The sequence below is a fragment of the Octodon degus genome, unplaced genomic scaffold, assembly GCF_000260255.1.
Source record: "Octodon degus isolate 3935 unplaced genomic scaffold, OctDeg1.0 scaffold00007, whole genome shotgun sequence".
NCBI classification, from domain to species: Eukaryota; Metazoa; Chordata; class Mammalia; order Rodentia; family Octodontidae; genus Octodon; species Octodon degus.
This window is the reverse complement of record NW_004524583.1, coordinates 25161890-25168244: the sequence shown is the minus strand read 5'-3', so window position 1 is coordinate 25168244 and position 6355 is coordinate 25161890.

The window sequence follows — 6355 nt, the reverse complement described above, 5'->3', positions numbered from 1 at the left end:
TAAAGCTTTTATTTGCCATTTTTCTCAATGAAAACAAACTTTTATCATGTAGAACAGGGTAGGATTGAGAATTAATTTTAAAACAAAAGAAGGTATTTAATCAATTGATTGCAGTAATATTCACTGGGTGCTGGTGTGCTAGGCTTTACAGCATTGGGCGTGGGGGCATCGAGGTGACATGGGAAGGCCTGTCCCTGCCCTCATGGCAGCACTCTACATGCCGGACAGTGGACAGCAAGTGGCCAGTTGCCAGCACGTGGCAAGCCAGCGCACACAGCAGAAAGTGAGTTCAGTCTCCACAGACCCACAAACATCCTGTAGAGTGGACATAGCACGCTGAGAGGAGGGAAATCTCAACAAACACGTTAGGCTTCCCGCTCTGGGGATACAGCTTGGAGTTCAGCATCTACCTATCAAGGGGTAAAGTTTTCAAAAGGGCTCAGGATTCCTTCTTCCTCGCTGAACTGTCCCTCGGCTGTGGAAGAAGGTGGACAGCTCTTCTTCTCAAGCATCTGTCCTCCTCTCTCTTCCCAAACCCTTTGCAGAGGACGTGTCAGGTATTAAAAGATTAGCTTTTCTTTCCTGGCTTCTCAGATCTTTTCTTCTCACAATAGTTTCGCTGCTGGGTTTTCTCGATGACGGTCTCTGCCATTTTCACACGGGAAGCTACACAGCTCCAAATATCTGTCCAGTCAGAGACGTAAGCTGTGAATTTCTAAAGAATAATGTTTGTGCTAATAAACTTGGACAGTGGCTCATGAGATCAAAACTACGTGCAGACACATAAATTTTCTTCAAGCTGAAATTCTGTGTGCAATAGTTTGAACAGTTTATTTATAAATTTTAGCTAGAGCTATTTTCAAACATACACCCAGGTGGAGGGGCTCATCCATTGGCCGATGTAGCTATCACTGAGCTACAATAGTCATCACAAAAATGTGGGCAATTTTAAAAATACTCCCTCCATTTGTATTTTCTTTTAAATTCTAGACTACGTACAAACACATTTCCAGACATCAGATAACACACGTGCCTCGGTGTGCGTATCTAACAGATAAGGTTGCTTGAAATATAACACGGAATTACCACAACTGCAGAGTTAACAAGCAGCCCTTAGGATCATGTGACATAGCTGTTCCTCTGCTTGATCCCAAAAACTGACTTCATATAAGTTTGGTCAACTTAAGATCCAAAAAGCATCTCATATCACACATAGTTGTTGTATTTCTTAAGTTTCTCCCAATCTTTAATAAGGCCCCCTTGCCTGGTTGTTGCGACCATTTAGGTTTTGAAAAGACTAGGTTTGCTTGTTTCACTATACTCTGGTTGAGAGCTTCATGGTGACGTTGTTTAACTTATTCTTCTGTCTGTGTATTTCGTGTAAACTGATAGATCTGTAATCTTGATTCAATTTTTCTTCTCTTCCTCTGTCTTTCCTTCCCTCCCTCCTTCCCTCTTTCTCTTCATTCTCTCTTTCCTTCCTGTACTGTATTTTTTTTTTTTTTTAATTTAAGGGCTGGTGAGATAGTTCAGTGGACTAAGCACCTGCTTTGGCAAGCACAGGGACCAAGGTTCGATTCCTGGTCCCGTATGCCGTGCCAGTGCACTGGTAAGGAGAACAAGTCCAAGCAGGGTGATGCACACCTATAACCCCAGTGCTGGGGCAAGAGGATCACTATGAGTCCGAGCTGTATAGTGAGATCCTGTACCAAATACATAAATGGAAAAAATAAAAAAATAAATTTAAATGTTTCACAATTATGAAATGATATATGTTCATTAAAGAAAACTGTGAAGTAAAAGTTTGAGACAGAAATTACCCAAAATTCTTCCACCAAAATATAATCGTGTCTATGGGTTTTTTTTTTTTTTTCATGTCTATGGTTTTAATGTATTTTTTAGTCTTGCTTTCACATAGCACATTTGGGCAAAATTAGGCCCATGGTATATTCTTTTTGTAACTTGCTTCTTGCTCTTATTAGTCTATTCATGTTAAAAGATACAGATTGGGCTGGGGGTAGAGCCCAGTAGCAGCAGCAAGGTGCCTGCCTGGAAAACGTGTGGCCACAAGTTCAATTCTAAGTTCAAAAAGAAAAGAAAAGAAAGTACAGATTGACTTTATTTTTATTGATATATTTGAATTGTCTTTAAATACATCCCTTAAAGTAAAATTTGAGGGCCAGCCAGATAGCTCAGTGGACTAAAGTGCCTGCTTAGGCAGAGCGTAGCAGCCAGGGTTCAATCCCTGGTGTGCTGTGCCAGCCCCAAGCCTGGGATGCAGTGAGACAGGGATTGAGAATGGGTGTGGTGGTGCGCGCCTATAATCCCAGCACTTGGGAGGCTGAAAATAGGAGAATCACTACGAGTCTGATCTGTGTAATGAGACCCTGTAGACACTGTACTCAATATATAAAAGAAGAAGATAGATCAAAGACTTAAAAAAATAAAAGACTTAGAATTATATAAAAAATAAAATAAAGTTTGAAGAAGGCTTTTAGTGCATATTTTCAAAATCCCAGCTACCAGTCAAGCGGAAGACCCAATACTATTATGGGCTACTGGACTCTTTTAGAATATTTTGCTGAGTTTACATACCTATAATATTGAAATAACAGAACTTAACAAAAAAAGGGGATACAGATGAATGTCCATTTTGTATCTGTGTATTCAAAGTGGTTAGGATAGATATATAGCTACATTCTCTTAATGAATAGAGCGATTTGTTCTAATAGTGTTTGTAAATAGGATATCATGTCTGCATCTTGTACAGCAATTAACCACTAGGAAGAATGTATGCAGTGTGTTAATTATTGAAACTGTCCTACTGATTTGATTTGCAACTGTCTCATTGCTATTTGTTTCTCAATAAAATTATGGGGAAAAAAACAAAATCCCAGCTACGTTTTCCTACCTGCAATATGTCACGCCTATTTCCTGCTAATATTGATTATTATAGTTTTTACAGTTTTGCTAATTTATATGGAAAGTTTTTTCTGCTTAGTAGCGCTTTTGATTATTAGCAGAGACTGAAGCTCTTTCTCTATTGGCTATCTGTATTTTCCTTTCACAGGTTTCTGTTCATTTCTTCTGCCAACTCTTCTATAAGCATGTTTATGCTTTGTTAATAAATTATAGTTATGTTACATTCTATACCTGTAACATTTCCAATGTACTTTGCTATTTTAATTTTGTCTTTCGTTTTGTTTGTGACATTTGAATATTAAAAATTAATTTTTATGTTGTCTACTAAAAATGTATTTTTTTTCTTTTTATTTCTTCCGTGGCTTTAATACTGTGTTAGTCATTCCCAATAGCAAGGACACTTTAAGTATTTGCCCTTGTTTCCTTCAACACTTTTAGGGTTTTTTAGTTTAGTTTTGTTTTATCTTGCTTTCAATTCCTTATCTAATCTTGAATTTTTTTCTCTTTGGTTACATTGTGACTTTAGTTTCTCACTGGATTCTCCCTCCATTCCCCAAATTCCTAACCATTTTCCAAATTCCATCATTTGTTTGCATGCTCCCCTTCTTTTCTCATTAGGAACTGATTTCTAATTCTGGACTATCTTTTCCTGCACTCGCACACACTTACATGTAGCTGCAGCATGCTCTAAGGTCCGAAGGGTTTTCCTTTACTGTAGCTGATTTCTTATGTGTAATACATTTTCACCGATGAGTCCTAATTTATAACTAGTCCTAAACTCCTAACCTCCGCATGTATCTGTGTGTCTATTCCACACCTCCCTTAGGTGTGTTAGCGTTCATTGGTACATCACTCGTGGAACAGCATTCATCTGAAATGCACTCTAGTTGAAGAATTCCCTGAGGAGCTTGCAATTCCAGTAAATCACACAGTGATCCCTGATGACTAATAGTTTGATCTTTACAGTAACTCTGTGAAGTGTATGCAGTTGTTATTTCTGCCCTAGACGTGGAGAGAAATGCTCTCTCTCTAGGTAGTACATGGTTAAGTCTGGGCTTAACCTCCAGCACTCTGATCTAGAGTGTTTCTCTTTTACTTCTTACTCAAGCTCAACATGTCCAAAACAAACTTTTCATTTCTCAGCCACATCTCATCCCCAGAATTCCCATTTCAGTAAATGACTCTGCCATTTTTTTTTTTTTTTGTCCTGGAGATCAAACTCCAGACCTTGTGCTTGCCAGGCAGGCTCTTATGCCACTGAACTATCTCCACGGTTGATTCTACCACTCTTACCTACTTGCTTGCATCAGAAACCTGGGAGTTCTTCATGATTTTCCTTTTCTTCACTCTCTGTAGCCAGTTACCAGCATGTTCTATCAACTCTACCCTCAAAACTATGTCTTTAGGCAACTTTTCTTTCCATCTCTTCTTTTGCTGTCATCTACTGCTTAGAATAGAATGCCTTCTAAAGATGTACCCTATTTCTGTCTCTTCCTCTTATATACAACTGACTACAGGAAAAAAATAAAAATTCTATCCTTTCACTCTCATGATTAAAATGCAGCCTAATTATACTAAAAATTCTTAACGTGAAAGGCAGGTGTGGTGGTACTCAGCTCTGATACCAGAGCCTGGAGACCGAGGCAGGAGGACCGCTGTGAGTTCCCATCTCAACTACACATCTAAAGAGTTCAAGGCCAGCCTGCTTACATGGTGAGACCCTGTCTCAAAACAAAACAAACAAAAAAACACAACATCAAAAATAACAAAAAAAAACATGATGGCACATGCCTGCGTCCCTGTACTCAGGAGGCTGAGACAGGACGATTACTGCAACTTTGAGCCCAGCCTAGGCTACAAAACAAGTGAGTTCAAGACCAGCATGAACTACATGCCAAGAAAAAAAGAGAAAGGAGGAGGAAGAGGAAGAAAGCAAGATTCCAGAGGCAACTATTCTTTTTTTCTAAAAGTTACATCTATACATCTAAAGTGTACACTAATACATTTTTAAAAAATATTTCGGTTGTGGACATGACCCATCTAGTGAAGATCAGGATTCGTCTCTCCTAAAGCTACTTACACCCAAACACACAATTCTTACTTTATCAATTCAAGCATACTGTAACTTCTGCTATTTTGGCTATTCAGCTGCCGTTTACCATTTTTCAGCTCCATCTTGATTTTATTATTTTCTCAGTCAGTTCCCACTGCTTACTTTCTTTGGTTGATTCACGTTCTACATGATTTGCAACATGGGTATGTTAGCTTGGGAGAGCTGCAGAGTACCACGAGCAGCTGGCTTGGCTGACACGACGAAAGCATAGTTTTTCTCTGGTAAAGAGGATGAAAATGCAAGGTCAAAGCACGGCAGGTTCCCTTCCCCAGGAGCCTCTCCTCCGCTCACGGATGGCTTCGTTCCTGCTGTGTCCTCAGCAGTCCTCCTTGCTCCATGTATTGCCCATGTCCCAACTCTTCCTAGAAGTACACCCAGCAATCATGTTGGGTTGGGTCCCCACATAGGAGTTTGCCTTACCTTAATTACTTTAACCCCCTCTGTCTCAGTGCATTTGCATTCTGAGGTTTTGGGGTTAAGATTTCAACATTTGAAGGAGAGGGGGGCACATGCAGCCCCAAACAATAATTCTAAATTTTATAGATTTAAACATAAAGGTCTTTGAGGCTATACATTTTCTCCAGATGTGATTAAGCAGTTTTCACATATTAAAATACCTATTGTAAAGGATTCTTCTTTAAGTGCTTTCAAGATAGCATGTAACTTCAGTTCTAGATTTTTTTTTTTTTCTTTTGGTACTGGAAATCGAGCCCAGGACCTTGCACTTGCTGGGCAGGTGCTTATGCCACTGAACCGTATGCCCAGCTCCAGATCTCTCTCTCTCTCTCTCTCTCTCTCTCTCTCTCTCTCTCTCTCTCTCTCCCCTCCCCCTCTCTTTCTAATGTATTTAGTACGGGGTCTACAAGGTCTCACTATGTAGATTGGACTCATAGTGATCCTCCTGTTCTGAACCTCCCAAACACTAGGATTATTACAGGTGCATGTCACCATGTCTAGTCCCAGCATGGCCCCAGAGGCGGAGCTGGCATGGCTTGTGGTACCCAGGATTGAATCCTGATCCCTGAGCTCTGCCTAAGCAGGTACTTTAGACTTGTTGAGCTATCTGGCTGGCCCTAGCCCCGATTTTCTCCTTGATGCCAAGGTTATTTAACAGAATGTTGCTTAACCAAAATATTGCGATAATTTCAGATCAACATTTTCTTGTTTATTCCTAGCTGTATTATAGTCTATGAGTGTTCTAAATTTTACCATTTTAAACTTATTTTGATACTCAACTATATGACCAATTTTTTTGTAATCATGTAATTGTATTCTATGGGTAGAATGCAAATTATATATAATGTTATTATCTATTTATTG